Here is a 16,264-nt window from a genome sequence, read left to right on the forward strand (position 1 = left end):
CAAGACAACCAGTTTCTTACAAAACCAGGACATCTTTTTGGTGATGACCCTTACTGAATAACATTGCTTACAAGTCAGGATGGCCGAGCGGTCTAAGGCGCCAGACTCAAGGTTGTCTACCTTCTCCAATTGGTATGGGTGTTCTGGTCTGCAATGGAGGCGGGGGTTCAAATCCCCCTCCTGACATATGCGTTTTACAAATTTACCTAGTTATATATGGAGATTTTGCCGGGGCATGGGCAGTGGCTCGAGTCCATGACTACTTCTGGCGCAAAATTTGGACATTATATAAAGTCACAATGGAAAGTTAGGCAAGACAACCAGTTTCTTACAAAACCAGGACATCTTTTTGGTGATGACCCTTACTGAATAACATTGCTTACAAGTCAGGATGGCCGAGCGGTCTAAGGCGACAGACTCAAGGTTGTCTACCTTTTCCTATTGGTATGGGTGTTCTGGTCTGCAATGGAGGCGGGGGTTCAAATCCCCCTCCTGACATATGCGTTTTACAAAATTACCTAGTTATATGTGGAGATTTTGCCGGGGCATGGGCAGTGGCTCGAATCCATGACTACTTCTGGCGCAAAATTTGGACATCATATAAAGTCACAATGGAAAGTTAGGCAAGACAACGAGTTTCTCACGAAACCAGGACATCTTTTTGGTGAAGGCCCTTACTGAATAAGGAAGTGTAGAAGTCAGGATGGCCGAGAGTTCTAAGGCGTCAGACTCAAGGTTGTCTACTTTCTCCAATTGGTATGGGTGTTCTGGTCTCTAATGGAGGCGGGGGTTCACATCTCTCTCCTGACATGTGCTTTTTTACTATATTACCTAGCTATTTGTGGAGATTTTGCTGGAGCATGGGCAGTGGCTCGAGTCCATGACGACTTCTGGCGCAAAATTTGGACATCATATAAAGTCACAATGGAAAGTTAGGCAAGACAACCAGTTTCTCACGAAACCAGGACATCGTTTTGGTGATGACCCTTACTGAATAACATTGCTTACAAGTCAGGATTGCCGAGCGGTCCAAGGCGCCAGACTCAAGGTTGTCTACTTTCTCCAATTGGTATCTGTGTTCTGGTCTCCAATGAAGGCGGGGGTTCAAATCCCTGTCCGGACATGTGCTTTTTTACAATATTACCTAGCTATTTGTGGAGATTTTGCCGGGGCACAGGCAGTGGCTCGAGTCCATGACGACTTCTGGTGCAAAATTTGGACATCATATAAAGTCACTATGGAAAGTTAGGCAAGACAACCAGTTTCTTACGAAACCAGGACATCTTTTTGGTGAAGGCCCTTACTGAATATGGAAGTGTAGAAGTCAGGATGGCCGAGCGGTCTAAGGCGCCAGACTCAAGGTTGTCTACCTTCTCCAAGTGGTATGGGTGTTCTGGTCTCCAATGGAGGCGGGTGTTCAAATCCCCCTCCTGACATGTGCTTTTTACAAAATGACCTAGTTATTTGTGGAGATTTTGCCAGGGCATGGGCAGTCGCCCGAGTCCATTAATACTTCTGGCGCAAAATTTGGACATTATATAAAGTCACAATGGAAAGTTAGGCAAGACAACCAGTTTCTCACGAAACCAGGACATCTTTTTGGTGATGGCCCTTACTGAATAACTATGTATAGAAGTCAGGATGGCCGAGCGGTCTAAGGCTTCAGACTCAAGGTTGTCAACCTTCTCCAATTGTTATGGGTGTTCTGATTTCCAATGGAAGCGGGGGTTCAAATCCCCCTCCTGACATGTGCTTTTTACAAAATTACCTAGTTATAAGTGGAGATTTTGCCGGGGCATGGGCAGTGGCTCAAATCCATGACTACTTCTGGCGCAAAATTTGGACATCATATAAAGTCACAATGGAAAGTTAGGCAAGACAACGAGTTTCTCACAAAACCAGGACATCGTTTTGGTGAAGGCCCTTACTGAATAAGGAAGTGTAGAAGTCAGGATGGCCGAGAGTTCTAAGGCGTCAGACTCAAGGTTGTCTACCTTCTCCAATTGGTATGTGTGTTCAGGTCTCCAATGGAGGCGGGGGTTCAAATCCCCTCCTGACTTGTACTTTTTACAAAATTACCTAGTTATATGTGGAGATTTTGCCGGGGCATGGGCAGTGGCTCGAGTCCATGACTACTTCTGGCGCAAAATTTGGACATTATATAAAGTCACAATGGAAAGTTAGGCAAGACAACCAGTTTCTTACAAAACCAGGACATCTTTTTGGTGATGACCCTTACTGAATAACATTGCTTACAAGTCAGGATGGCCGAGCGGTCTAAGGCGCCAGACTCAAGGTTGTCTACCTTCTCCAATTGGTATGGTTGTTCTGGTCTCCAATGGAGGCGGGGGTTCAAATCCCCCTCCTGACATATGCGTTTTACAAAATTACCTAGTTATATGTGGAGATTTTGCCGGGGCATGGGCAGTGGCTCGAATCCATGACTACTTCTGGCGCAAAATTTGGACATCATATAAAGTCACAATGGAAAGTTAGGCAAGACAACGAGTTTCTCACGAAACCAGGACATCGTTTTGGTGAAGGCCCTTACTGAATAAGGAAGTGTAGAAGTCAGGATGGCCGAGAGTTCTATGGCTTCAGACTCAAGGTTGTCTACCTTCTCCAATTGGTATGTGTGTTCTGGTCTCCAATGGGGGCGGGGGTTCAAATCCCCGTCCTGACATGTGCTTTTTTACAATATTACCTAGCTATTTGTGGAGATTTTGCCGGGGCACAGGCAGTGGCTCGAGTCCATGACTATTTCTGGCGCAAAATTGGACATCATATAAAGTCACAATGGAAAGTTAGGCAAGACAACCAGTTTCTTACAAAACCAGGACATCTTTTTGGTGATGGCCCTTACTAAATAACAATGCTTACAAGTCAGGATGGCCGAGTGGTCTAAGGCGCCAGACTCAAGGTTGTCTTCCTTTCCAATTGGTGTGGGTGTTCTGGTCTCCTATGGAGGCGGGGGTTCAAATCCCCCTCCTGACATGTCCTTTTTACAAAATTACCTAGTTATATGTGGAGATTTTGCCGGGGCATGGGCAGTGGCTCGAGTCCATGACTACTTCTGGCGCAAAATCGGACATCATTCAAGGTCACAATGGAAAGTTAGGCAAGACAACCAGTTTCTTACAAAACCACGACATCTTTTTTGGTGATGGCCCTTACTGAATAACAATGCTTAGAAGTCAGGATGGCCGAGTGGTCTAAGGCGCCAGACTCAAGGTTGTCTACTTTCTCCAATTGGTATGGGTGTTCTGGTCTCTAATGGAGGCGGGGGTTCACATCCCTCTCCTGACATGTGCTTTTTTACTATATTACCTAGCTATTTGTGGAGATTTTGCTGGAGCATGGGCAGTGGCTCGAGTCCATGACGACTTCTGGCGCAAAATTTGGACATCATATAAAGTCACAATGGAAAGTTAGGCAAGACAACCAGTTTCTCACGAAACCAGGACATCGTTTTGGTGAAGGCCCTTACTGAATAAGGAAGGGTAGAAGTCAGGATGGCCGAGAGTTCTAAGGCGTCAGACTCAAGGTTGTCTACCTTCTCCAATTGGTATGTGTGTTCTGGTCTCCAATGGAGGCGGGGGTTCAAATCCCCGTCCTGACATGTGCTTTTTTACAATATTACCTAGCTATTTGTGGAGATTTTGCCGGGGCACAGGCAGTGGCTCGAGTCCATGACGACTTCTGGCACAAAATTTGGACATCATTGTTAGGATTGTATAATTATATTTATCCTACAGTTGATATTTAAAATGTTATATGTGTTCTCAGCCATTTTGAAGAGTTCTCAGCCTGTAAACTACGCTTAAGGCCATGAGTTGTGTTTTTACAGACTGTGTTTTGTTCTCACATACCAACGGATGTAGCCTGACCTGGAATGACCTCTTCATGCCATAACTCAAGATTGTTTTTCACCAAAGAGCCGTGAGAAGAAGGAAATGAAGTCTCTCCCAAAACAAAAGGAAACCTTCCATCATCTGGCCGGAAACCAGGCTTTCCAAAGAAGACTGATTAACTCTACGTAGCAAAAGTTAGAATACAGTCTCCTTTGTTAGATAGAATCCCCGCCCCTCAGTAAAGAGACTCATGTTTTACAGGGCAAAAAACATAATAAAAAGAAGGAGATTCGGAGATTTCTTCAGAGCCCAGCTAGCGAGCAAGCGAGGAAATTCGTAACAGCTCGATCTCCGGGGCTCTCAAAATGATGATTAATAAAGTAACTAATTATAAAGAACCGATTCTCTTTGTCCTATATTGCAGAGCGTTTTATTATAAATGTTGGAAACGTGAACCTAACATTTAATTGGTCCTTCGAAACCGGATTCCAAGATACCAGACGATTCCAGGACGCGAGAGGAAAATCCAGCAAAGACTGTGGCCACAGCATAAAGACCCTTTTTCCGGGACTGGACCTTCCCTCGCGGGCTGGGATCTGACGGTTGACGGAAAGCCAAGGACTTAGAGAATCGTGAGTAAAATTTATTCATAACATTGTGTAGATAACCGGTAAAAGAAATTGACTCGCGAGAGCGCGGGGGGTAGATTCTTAAGGTTTAAGAATTCTCTGTAGAAAAGGAAAATCTTAACAGAGACAAAGTTTAAGAATCCTCCGTTGAAAAGGAAATTACGGGGGGCAGATTCTTAACAGAAAAACCCTGACAATTCTAGACTTTATCAGGTAAATAGTTTTCAGACAGTTAAAATTCCGCGGGAGGCGTGGACTCCCCTAACCCAGCGCTTTAAAGTTAGTTAAATTTCACAAGGATGTGCGGAGTCCTCTGTCAACTGAAAATAAGTGGAAAGAAAAAAAAAATAAGAACAAGCGATGTAAGAGCGTGATCACGATAAAAAACAAGACGTCTGTGTGATTGAGAAAGAGCGAATGAAATATAAAGTTGCCCCTGGGCAATTGTATTTTATAAAAAAAATAATAATAATAATAATAATAATAAATACTCGATGAACCCATAGGTGAAGAGTCATTTATAGGGAAGACCCGACCGCAATCGAGCCTCTGTGTTACTGGATAAAAGTGAGAAATTTGGGAAAAATATAAATGAGCTATTTAGATGCGTTAAATCAAAATAATGCCAGAATAATACCGAAAAAGATAAAATATTCCTGTTTTCAGTTCAAAAAATTGGTAAAAAAAGACTGGGAAGAATAGGAAAAATCTAATTGAGTGAATTGAAATACACTAATTTGAGATAAGGGCATTTTTATACCAAAAAATATTGAAAAAATTGTTTATAAATACTTTTTTTTTCTCTTTCAATTAAAATGGAAAAAAATGGATTGAGTGAAATTCAAATGAGTAAGATAACTCATAAATAAATAGATGCCATTTTCACATTAAATAGGTGAAGCTAAAATAGTAGATTTAATTGGTTTAAAGAAAAAAAAAAGAGAGAGAAACATAAAGGGGAAAGTTAATTAAATATTAAGAGAGATAATTTGGTGAAAATTAAGTGAGACTAACCTTAATACAATAGATTGGAAAAAAAAAACTTACTTTTTCAACATTGAACTGTTTTTAATCTAGAGTAAGTAAATGGGTAGAGTGGAGCACATTATAGAGTGCTTTTGAAGATCTTCATTGACTTGAAATGTGTTGTTTAGATGCAAACCATTTGCGATTTATGGCATTACCTTTGTGGAAATACCGTAATGTATCCTAAAAAGGAGGATAACGAATATACAGGGCCATATAGTGAACCGCGTCGATTAATGGCTGCTGCCTCTTTACTGAGGAAGGAAGAGCAGGCACACAGTAATACGCCTCGCTCCACGCCGCCCCCACAATATGCCAAATATCATTCACATGCGCTGACACCCCCCAGGCCATTTACCCACTTCCGAGGAGAAGCCGTGAAGAGGGTAGGGTTTTACCGCCCGATTCTCAATGGCTAAAAGGCCAAGTGGACCCCCTTATTGACAGAGTTAAAAATAGATATAGATACCGAGAAACTGATTAATCCTGAGTAGGTCAGATCATGGGTCATAGCACGGCCTTGGCAGTGATTAATTAAAAAGGGAGTTATTTTTCTGGGTTGAATAATGGTTTTAAATCTAGAAGGGGGATTCACACGTGACACCGAGCAAGCTGTGAATAATTAAAAAAAAAAAAAAGAGGTGAATATGAGGACGCAGGAATTAAGTGGACACTAAATTAAGGAGAAGATAAAGTTATAGTTATAATTGATACAATATTTACACAAAAATATTTGCATGTAAGATGTTACATACAGTTGAGATTTGTGTAAATATGCATTTGGTGAGAAACAGCCACTGTAGTAGTAAAAAAAAAAAAAAAAAAAAAAAAGGGTTGTCAGCATTGTGCAAAACATGTGACAGTAATTTTATAGATAAGCTATAAAAAATAAAAGAGAACTATATAAAGGATGAAAATCTATTTGAAGGCAAATGAACATAGACATAACATATTGTTTTGCTTTAGAACAAGAAATGAGAGAATTGCAAAGTATTACAATAATAAATTCGACTACAAAAATACTGTAGTGATACAAAAACTACACTATTTTGTTGCCATAATGAGAAATATTATAGACTAAAAAAAAAAAAAATAATTATATATATATATATATATATATATATATATATATTAGTGAACTATCGTGAAAACACTGCAAAGGAAGGAAACGTTTGATTTTACAGCAAAAGTGTTGCTCTAACGATGTTTTTGAGTTTCAGAATTTTGGTTCTTGTCTCATTTGGACTCAACAATCCGCTGAGGAGAAAATGGAGGAACGGTGAGGAAAAAAAGTAGCATTACTTACGATGATGAAGATATTTGAATGGGATGAACGATGGTAAGTGAAAAACCAATTTTTATGATATTAAAGGAATATGTCAACAATAAAGGCGTTACAGGTGAGAACCAGAAAAGTTTTGTGTTCATATTCGGCCGGTATGAACCATAACTATGATAAGTAGATCTCATCTTGTTGGAATCCATCACAGCGATCATCGAGCAGCGATTGGAGGACACCCTGAACTGGTTGCAAGCCAATTGCAGGGCACACAAAGATAGACAATTCACTAGCTCATTCACACATAGGGACAATTTGGACCAGTCAGTCCACTTGAAATGCATGTTTTTTGAAAGAGGAAAGTAAACCGTAACAATGAGAGCATGCAGGCTGGTTGTGAACACACACACCTGTTCCCAGGTCCTTAGTAATGCCGCACACGTGCTGGCCACTGCGCCACCGTGCTGCACACACATATATAATATATATCTCATCTCATCTCAGCAGCTGCACCGCTTATCCTCAGTAGGGTCGCGGGGGTGCTGGAGCCCATCCCAGCAATCATCAGGCAGTGGGCAGGGGACACCCTGATATATATGATTTTTTTTAAACTGAACTATCAATAATGATAATATGATAGGAATTTTGAATTCCGTGTACTAGCTTGCTAAAAGATTTATAGATCTTGGCAGAACCCCTGAAATTTAGTGATACAAAAATCGAACTTATAAATCGGTGACAAATATAGTAGATATCTGCGTATTCATTCAGTTTTGATCATCGAATTATTAATTTATTTTCTGCATTTGTTGATGGTAATTGCGAATAACAGGCTTGTCTTTTTCCATTTTTCTACTTACTGTACTTTTCTTTAACATCTTAGTACAACATAATTCGTGATATCAATCATCAAAACAAATGAGCCGTTTGAAAGCAAGCTCTCTTTGATGAATTGAACAAGGAAAAAAGCCGTTTGTCTAATAAAAAGACTGACCTTCGCTCGACAAGAATTACCAACAACAATGACGTAATCTCGAAGCGACGAGATCTCATTAGCTAAGATCGGCGTGCAGGAAAATAAAAACTCGTACAGCAAATTCAAAAATGCGTTAAATCTTTGTTAAAGAGTAAACTAAATGATAATGAAAATTTAAAGGAAAAAAAAAAAAAAAAAAAAGGTTGCGTACCCAGCATAAATGATGCGTTTAAGACAGGTAAATAAAAAAAAAAAAATGAAAACACTGAGAGTATAATGCAAGATAATTATACAGAATAGTATAAAAAGAAAGAATATTTGAGTGAACAACTAAACATTTTTCGTTGAAAATGCGAATAGCAAAGGGTAATAACTTTAAGACGTGTAGTTTTGCTCTTAATAAAGAAAGGACGATTAAAGCAATGAAGATGACTAAAAACCGTCCATAATTTTAGTGTCAATCTTCTCGTTCGTAAATGGACAAATTCAAAAGAGGCGTAATACGTAAAAGATTATTTCCTTAGTTGTTCTCGTATTAAATAATACATTACTCTCAATAAAATAATCAAAATTTTGAAAGAAGTTTGAAAATGACGACAAACTAACACAGAAAGGAAAATTCGAGATTAGAAATCATTAATAACGTAGCTGAAGCTATTTCAGTCAATGAATTTTTTTTTTCCTTTTAAACAGGAAAGAAACTAGTATTAATAGTCAGACCAGATTTGTTTAGCTTTAATCACAAGGGATCTCGAAAGGATGCTTAGAACAAAGACTAGTGCGTAGAAACAAAGATTGTTGCGCAGAATAAAAGATAATGAATAAACAAAATAGATACACTCAACAAGATAATTCATAAGTGACAAGTATGTATTGTTCTATATTGAATCAATAACAAAAGATTGATTATGATTACAGAGAAAAGAAAATAAAATTAGAAAAGTTATGACATTAAGTTAGATTTGGCATTTTTAGAGATTTTTTAGATCTTTTGAGATTTTTGATGTTTAGATAGTGTGTGGGTTTGGAATTTTGACAAGTTTAGCCCAAAGGACAATTGGGAGGACAATTGATTACACACTGAATTTTTTTAGAATGAGTGTTACGATTGACAAGTGATAAACAAATGTGTAACAAATACTGACTTATGGTTTGGTTAAGTTAAAAGGAAACGGTTTCTATGGAAGAGAATTTTTAGAAGACAATGAGAAATAGATTGAACAATCTTGAAGAGGTTCATAAGAAATGAAAATAACGGATTAATTGATTTCGAGAAAATAATTGCATGGGAAATAAATGGATAGAAATTAATTAAACTAAGATAATGTCTACTAGTACTTAAATTGAGAAAAATTTGAATAATCCGGTTAATTTACTAAAAATCCCAGTATGAAAAGCACATAAATTAACGGGACTCTTAAGTGCCAGTGAATTCCACAAAAAGACTCTTTCCTTTCTTTTTGAAAGTCGGTGCACTCTCCAAAGGACATGTAAAAAAGAAGTCATGGACAGAGATTTGCTGAAAGAGACAAAGACATCAGTCATCCATTATCTGCGCCGCTTATCAACAGCGAGGCCAAGGGAGTGTTGGAGCACATCCCAGCTGCGCTCATCAACAACGAAATCAAGGGGGTGATGGGGCACATCCCAGCTGCTTTTCAGACAGCTAACAGGAGATTCCTGCAGTCGTTGCCAGTGGAATTGACAGAAAAGTCAATAAAGTCATTTTGTGTTTGACATGGACACATTTTTGAAAAAGTATTTTTGATGGGCCAAAAGCAACATTCAAATGGTGAATGTAATGTGGAATAAGCAAATCAAAAGACTGAAAGACAACAACATTCAAGAATACGTCTGCTTGAAGTTATATAGAGTCTTGTTAATACAAAGTGTAAATGTACTGAGGAAGATTGTTTAATTAATCTTGCAAATTTATAAATGCTGTCTTATTTCACTCGTATTCATAGATAGTGAACTTAGGTTTTAACTCAGGGGGGAAGTTTTGAGACATTCAGTAAAATATAAGTTAAAACCTAGTTATGTCTGCAATTGATGAAAAATTGTCTTCTGAATAAGCTCTCCATATAACTTTTTTGAGATTCAAATTACGAAATTTGGACGGATAGAAAAAAATATTACACAAAAGAAATGTTGTAATATAACAAAATTATAATGTTTGTCAAATTGATTTAGAAAAATCAATTAAAATAACCATTCACCATTAGAAAATCGCCCACATTGAGAACATTTTTGAATAGTACTTTTCATTTTTGGCAAAATCATTCACTTTGAGCGTGAATTACCTGCTTTCTTTGCAAAATACTGTTATTTTGAACAAATTTACTTACTGAAAAGATAATATATAGGTTATGATTTTCACAAAAGGTAAAACAAAGAGTGAATCATAACAATAAAAACGATTTTTTGCTAAATTGTTAATTTAACAATCTATCCTGGTCATCTGCCTCGAGGGGAATGACCAGCAGCAAAATAGCACATTGAAAATCAAAAGAAAATGCAAATAAAAAGTGCATACATTTTTTTTTTTCGAATATGATCAATCTGCAAAAGAGAAAACACTCAATCACTCAAATCAGGGTAAACGATTCTGACAAGGATAATGGTTAAACTGATTCAGTGACTGAATTTAGTGAAAAAGCAAAATTTGAGATTTAGAACTAACAATTTAAAAAATAAATTGTTTATCTTCGAGTTGGAGTTTTGGGATAGAATGCTCAAAATTGATAGGGCAACTTATAGTGGGGATTTTGATTTTCACGTATAATAAATAAGACGACTTAAGAAAATATACAAATCTATAAATGAATTTATTGTTTTGTTTTTTTTTTAATTTGTTTTGAGCCATGAAAGTCTCAACAGGGGGGAAAGAAGGCATTGAATAAACTATTAAAAAATATATATATTTTTAAGTCTGTTCTTTTTTCCATCTATAGCTTTCCCTGCTGATCAGATGACGGAGTTCTGTCAGCCCAGGGAGCGTCAAACTTAACTTTTCTTTAGCTTTTCTCATCCATACAGGAGATGGTGACCCCTGCTGAACAGATGACGGACTTCTGTCAGCCCAGGGAGCTTCAAACTTAACTTTTCTTTGCAAGGGCAGCGGTCAGGACTCTGGGGAGGCTGCTATCTCATGGAAGAAGTTAGCTTGCCACATCCGAAAAGAGGTGCAGTCCAATGTGGACAACTGGATGGTGTCACCTCATCTACAAGCAACACATCATCACGCCAGGAGGCGTCGGGGTGCCTAACGGTGGCCATGCTCATGAAAAACGGCATCAAAGCCGCCAATGATGTCCTAATCTATTCTCCCGAAAGAATAGGAAAGCCAGTTAGTTGAACCAGGAGATTGGGTCTTGATAAAAAGCATAAAGAAGAAACACTGGCATTCACCTAAGTGGGAAGGGCCCTACCAGGTGTTGTTAACCACAGGCACAGCAGTAAAGATTGCCGAACGAAGCATATGGGTTCATTTGACACATTGTAAGAAAGTAATTAAATACGACTAAAATAACTATTTCTATCTTAGCATACGCCGTAACCGTTCTCATTTGCGTCATTGTAATAGCATTGTGGTACTTGCTGTAGAGCTGTAGTTCCTCAACAAACTTTCAGAGGAAGTCTGGCTACAAAGGGGGCTGTAATTATAGTTTGCAGTCATCTCAAACCAGTGAAGATTGTCCACAACTCTGGAAGTATTAGGAGGAATTGCAGATCTACAGGTAGAATGCTCATTTTAACCTATATACAGCTGTCTTAACCATAAAAATGACATGGTGAAAATTGTAATGACACAAATGTTGATGATGATTGCCTGTCTCTGCATTTTCCTGATTTTTACTCAGATCCTGGTGATTATGACGGCAACCTCTGTTGTTTTATTCATGATTTCTCTGTTGAAAATCGTAATGCAAAGTGACAGTTGAATGAAGTATTAATATCACCAGTTGGTTAAACAGGAGGGAAATGTTAGGATTGTATAATTATATTTATCCTACAGTTGATATTTAAAATGTTATATGTGTTCTCAGCCATTTTGAAGAGTTCTCAGCCTGTAAACTACGCTTAAGGCCATGAGTTGTGTTTTTACAGACTGTGTTTTGTTCTCACATACCAACGGATGTAGCCTGACCTGGAATGACCTCTTCATGCCATAACTCAAGATTGTTTTTCACCAAAGAGCCGTGAGAAGAAGGAAATGAAGTCTCTCCCAAAACAAAAGGAAACCTTCCATCATCTGGCCGGAAACCAGGCTTTCCAAAGAAGACTGATTAACTCTACGTAGCAAAAGTTAGAATACAGTCTCCTTTGTTAGATAGAATCCCCGCCCCTCAGTAAAGAGACTCATGTTTTACAGGGCAAAAAACATAATAAAAAGAAGGAGATTCGGAGATTTCTTCAGAGCCCAGCTAGCGAGCAAGCGAGGAGATTCGTAACAGCTCGATCTCCGGGGCTCTCAAAATGATGATTAATAAAGTAACTAATTCTAAATAACCGATTCTCTATGTCTTCTTTTATTACAGAGCGTTTTATTAAAAATGTTGGGGACATGAACCTAACAATCATATAAAGTCACAATGGAAAGTTAGGCAAGACAACCAGTTTCTTACGAAACCAGGACATCTTTTTGGTGAAGGCCCTTACTGAATATGGAAGTGTAGAAGTCAGGATGGCCGAGCGGTCTAAGGCGCCAGACTCAAGGTTGTCTACCTTCTCCAAGTGGTATGGGTGTTCTGGTCTCCAATGGAGGCGTGGGTTCAAATCCCCCTCCTGACTTGTACTTTTTACAAAATTACCTAGTTATATGTGGAGATTTTGCCGGGGCATGGGCAGTGGCTCGAGTCCATGACTACTTCTGGCGCAAAATTTGGACATTATATAAAGTCACAATGGAAAGTTAGGCAAGACAACCAGTTTCTTACAAAACCAGGACATCTTTTTGGTGATGGCCCTTACTAAATAACAATGCTTACAAGTCAGGATGGCCGAGCGGTCTAAGGCGCCAGACTCAAGGTTGTCTTCCTTTCCAATTGGTGTGGGTGTTCTGGTCTCCTATGGAGGCGGGGGTTCAAATCCCCCTCCTGACTTGTACTTTTTACAAAATTACCTAGTTATATGTGGAGATTTTGCCGGGGCATGGGCAGTGGCTCGAGTCCATGACTACTTCTGGCGCAAAATTTGGACATTATATAAAGTCACAATGGAAAGTTAGGCAAGACAACCAGTTTCTTACAAAACCAGGACATCTTTTTGGTGATGACCCTTACTGAATAACATTGCTTACAAGTCAGGATGGCCGAGCGGTCTAAGGCCACAGACTCAAGGTTGTCTACCTTCTCCAATTGGTATGGGTGTTCTGGTCTGCAATGGAGGCGGGGGTTCAAATCCCCCTCCTGACATATGCGTTTTACAAAATTACCTAGTTATATGTGGAGATTTTGCCGGGGCATGGGCAGTGGCTCGAATCCATGACTACTTCTGGCGCAAAATTTGGACATCATTCAAGGTCACAATGGAAAGTTAGGCAAGACAACCAGTTTCTTACAAAACCACGACATCTTTTTGGTGATGGCCCTTACTGAATAACAATGCTTAGAAGTCAGGATGGCCGAGTGGTCTAAGGCGCCAGACTCAAGGTTGTCTACTTTCTCCAATTGGTATGGGTGTTCTGGTCTCTGATGGAGGCGGGGGTTCACATCCCTCTCCTGACATGTGCTTTTTTACTATATTACCTAGCTATTTGTGGAGATTTTGCTGGAGCATGGGCAGTGGCTCGAGTCCATGACGACTTCTGGCGCAAAATTTGGACATCATATAAAGTCACAATGGAAAGTCAGGCAAGACAACCAGTTTCTCACAAAACCAGGACATCGTTTTGGTGAAGGCCCTTACTGAATAAGGAAGGGTAGAAGTCAGGATGGCCGAGAGTTCTAAGGCGTCAGACTCAAGGTTGTCTACCTTCTCCAATTGGTATGTGTGTTCTGGTCTCCAATGGAGGCGGGGGTTCAAATCCCCGTCATGACATGTGCTTTTTTACAATATTACCTAGCTATTTGTGGAGATTTTGCCGGGGCACAGGCAGTGGCTCGAGTCCATGACTATTTCTGGCGCAAAATTGGACATCATATAAATTCACAATGGAAAGTTAGGCAAGACAACCAGTTTCTTACAAAACCAGGACATCTTTTTGGTGATGGCCCTTACTAAATAACAATGCTTACAAGTCAGGATGGCCGAGCGGTCTAAGGCGCCAGACTCAAGGTTGTCTTCCTTTCCAATTGGTGTGGGTGTTCTGGTCTCCTATGGAGGCGGGGGTTCAAATCCCCCTCCTGACATGTCCTTTTTACAAAATTACCTAGTTATATGTGGAGTTTTTGCCGGGGCATGGGCAGTGGCTCGAGTCCATGACTACTTCTGGCGCAAAATCGGACATCATTCAAGGTCACAATGGAAAGTTAGGCAAGACAACCAGTTTCTTACAAAACCACGACATCTTTTTGGTGATGGCCCTTACTGAATAGCAATGCTTAGAAGTCAGGATGGCCGAGTGGTCTAAGGCGCCAGACTCAAGGTTGTCTACTTTCTCCAATTGGTATGGGTGTTCTGGTCTCTAATGGAGGCGGGGGTTCACATCCCTCTCCTGACATGTGCTTTTTTACTATATTACCTAGCTATTTGTGGAGATTTTGCTGGAGCATGGGCAGTGGCTCGAGTCCATGACGACTTCTGGCGCAAAATCGGACATCATTCAAGGTCACAATGGAAAGTTAGGCAAGACAACCAGTTTCTTACAAAACCACGACATCTTTTTAGTGATGGCCCTTACTGAATAACAATGCTTAGAAGTCAGGATGGCCGAGTGGTCTAAGGCGCCAGACTCAAGGTTGTCTACTTTCTCCAATTGGTATGGGTGTTCTGGTCTCTAATGGAGGCGGGGGTTCACATCCCTCTCCTGACATGTGCTTTTTTACTATATTACCTAGCTATTTGTGGAGATTTTGCTGGAGCATGGGCAGTGGCTCGAGTCCATGACGACTTCTGGCGCAAAATTTGGACATCATATAAAGTCACAATGGAAAGTTAGGCAAGACAACCAGTTTCTCACAAAACCAGGACATCGTATTGGTGAAGGCCCTTACTGAATAAGGAAGGGTAGAAGTCAGGATGGCCGAGAGTTCTAAGGCGTCAGACTCAAGGTTGTCTACCTTCTCCAATTGGTATGTGTGTTCTGGTCTCCAATGGAGGCGGGGGTTCAAATCCCCGTCCTGACATGTGCTTTTTTACAATATTACCTAGCTATTTGTGGAGATTTTGCCGGGGCACAGGCAGTGGCTCGAGTCCATGACGACTTCTGGCGCAAAATTTGGACATCATATAAAGTCACAATGGAAAGTTAGGCAAGACAACCAGTTTCTTACGAAACCAGGACATCTTTTTGGTGAAGGTCCTTACTGAATATGGAAGTGTAGAAGTCAGGATGGCCGAGCGGTCTAAGGCGCCAGACTCAAGGTTGTCTACCTTCTCCAAGTGGTATGGGTGTTCTGGTCTCCAATGGAGGCGGGGGTTCAAATCCCCCTCCTGACATGTGCTTTTTACAAAATGACCTAGTTATTTGTGGAGATTTTGCCAGGGCATGGGCAGTCGCCCGAGTCCATTAATACTTCTGGCGCAAAATTTGGACATCATATAAATTCACAATGGAAAGTTAGGCAAGACAACGAGTTTCTCACGAAACCACGACATATTTTTGGTGAAGGCCCTTACTGAATATGGAAGTGTAGAAGTCAGGATGGCCGAGCGGTCTAAGGCGCCAGACTCAAGGTTGGCTACCTTCTCCAAGTGGTATGGGTGTTCTGGTCTCCAATGGAGGCGGGGGTTCAAATCCCCCTCCTGACATGTGCTTTTTACAAAATGACCTAGCTATTTGTGGAGATTTTGCCAGGGAATGGGCAGTGGCCCGAGTCCATGACTACTTCTGGCGCAAAATTTGGACATCATATAAATTCACAATTGAAAGTTAGGCAAGACAACGAGTTTCTCACGAAACCACGACATATTTTTGGTGAAGGCCCTTACTGAATATGGAAGTGTAGAAGTCAGGATGGCCGAGCGGTCTAAGGCGCCAGACTCAAGGTTGGCTACCTTCTCCAAGTGGTATGGGTGTTCTGGTCTCCAATGGAGGCGGGGGTTCAAATCCCCCTCCTGACATGTGCTTTTTACAAAATGACCTAGCTATTTGTGGAGATTTTGCCAGGGAATGGGCAGTGGCCCGAGTCCATGACTACTTCTGGCGCAAAATTTGGACATCATATAAATTCACAATTGAAAGTTAGGCAAGACAACGAGTTTCTCACGAAACCACGACATATTTTTGGTGAAGGCCCTTACTGAATATGGAAGTGTAGAAGTCAGGATGGCCGAGCGGTCTAAGGCGCCAGACTCAAGGTTGGCTACCTTCTCCAAGTGGTATGGGTCTTCTGGTCTT

At 40.3% G+C, this 16,264-nt stretch overlaps 12 non-coding genes across 12 annotated transcripts; all 12 read left to right on the forward strand.

Moving 5' to 3' along the window:
* Window positions 1–73: 73 nt before the first annotated feature.
* On the forward strand, window positions 74–186 carry trnal-caa (transfer RNA leucine (anticodon CAA)). The gene is made up of 2 exons: window positions 74–111; window positions 142–186. It is a non-coding gene; the product is annotated as a tRNA-Leu (tRNA).
* A 199-nt stretch (window positions 187–385) lies between these two features.
* Window positions 386–498, forward strand: trnal-caa (transfer RNA leucine (anticodon CAA)). Its single transcript has 2 exons — window positions 386–423; window positions 454–498. It is a non-coding gene; the product is annotated as a tRNA-Leu (tRNA).
* An 825-nt stretch (window positions 499–1,323) lies between these two features.
* Window positions 1,324–1,436, forward strand: trnal-caa (transfer RNA leucine (anticodon CAA)). Its single transcript has 2 exons — window positions 1,324–1,361; window positions 1,392–1,436. It is a non-coding gene; the product is annotated as a tRNA-Leu (tRNA).
* A 199-nt stretch (window positions 1,437–1,635) lies between these two features.
* On the forward strand, window positions 1,636–1,748 carry trnal-caa (transfer RNA leucine (anticodon CAA)). Its single transcript has 2 exons — window positions 1,636–1,673; window positions 1,704–1,748. It is a non-coding gene; the product is annotated as a tRNA-Leu (tRNA).
* A 510-nt stretch (window positions 1,749–2,258) lies between these two features.
* trnal-caa (transfer RNA leucine (anticodon CAA)) lies at window positions 2,259–2,371 on the forward strand. The gene is made up of 2 exons: window positions 2,259–2,296; window positions 2,327–2,371. It is a non-coding gene; the product is annotated as a tRNA-Leu (tRNA).
* Window positions 2,372–2,882: 511 nt separating this feature from the next.
* Window positions 2,883–2,994, forward strand: trnal-caa (transfer RNA leucine (anticodon CAA)). The gene is made up of 2 exons: window positions 2,883–2,920; window positions 2,950–2,994. It is a non-coding gene; the product is annotated as a tRNA-Leu (tRNA).
* A 9,448-nt stretch (window positions 2,995–12,442) lies between these two features.
* On the forward strand, window positions 12,443–12,555 carry trnal-caa (transfer RNA leucine (anticodon CAA)). The gene is made up of 2 exons: window positions 12,443–12,480; window positions 12,511–12,555. It is a non-coding gene; the product is annotated as a tRNA-Leu (tRNA).
* Window positions 12,556–12,754: 199 nt separating this feature from the next.
* On the forward strand, window positions 12,755–12,866 carry trnal-caa (transfer RNA leucine (anticodon CAA)). The gene is made up of 2 exons: window positions 12,755–12,792; window positions 12,822–12,866. It is a non-coding gene; the product is annotated as a tRNA-Leu (tRNA).
* Window positions 12,867–14,002: 1,136 nt separating this feature from the next.
* On the forward strand, window positions 14,003–14,114 carry trnal-caa (transfer RNA leucine (anticodon CAA)). The gene is made up of 2 exons: window positions 14,003–14,040; window positions 14,070–14,114. It is a non-coding gene; the product is annotated as a tRNA-Leu (tRNA).
* Window positions 14,115–15,250: 1,136 nt separating this feature from the next.
* On the forward strand, window positions 15,251–15,363 carry trnal-caa (transfer RNA leucine (anticodon CAA)). The gene is made up of 2 exons: window positions 15,251–15,288; window positions 15,319–15,363. It is a non-coding gene; the product is annotated as a tRNA-Leu (tRNA).
* A 199-nt stretch (window positions 15,364–15,562) lies between these two features.
* Window positions 15,563–15,675, forward strand: trnal-caa (transfer RNA leucine (anticodon CAA)). The gene is made up of 2 exons: window positions 15,563–15,600; window positions 15,631–15,675. It is a non-coding gene; the product is annotated as a tRNA-Leu (tRNA).
* A 199-nt stretch (window positions 15,676–15,874) lies between these two features.
* On the forward strand, window positions 15,875–15,987 carry trnal-caa (transfer RNA leucine (anticodon CAA)). The gene is made up of 2 exons: window positions 15,875–15,912; window positions 15,943–15,987. It is a non-coding gene; the product is annotated as a tRNA-Leu (tRNA).
* Window positions 15,988–16,264: the final 277 nt, after the last annotated feature.

Source organism: Urocampus carinirostris, chromosome 2 (genome assembly GCF_059441175.1).
Source record: "Urocampus carinirostris isolate Australia breed hairy pipefish chromosome 2, RoL_Ucar_1.0, whole genome shotgun sequence".
Classification (NCBI taxonomy): Eukaryota; Metazoa; Chordata; class Actinopteri; order Syngnathiformes; family Syngnathidae; genus Urocampus; species Urocampus carinirostris.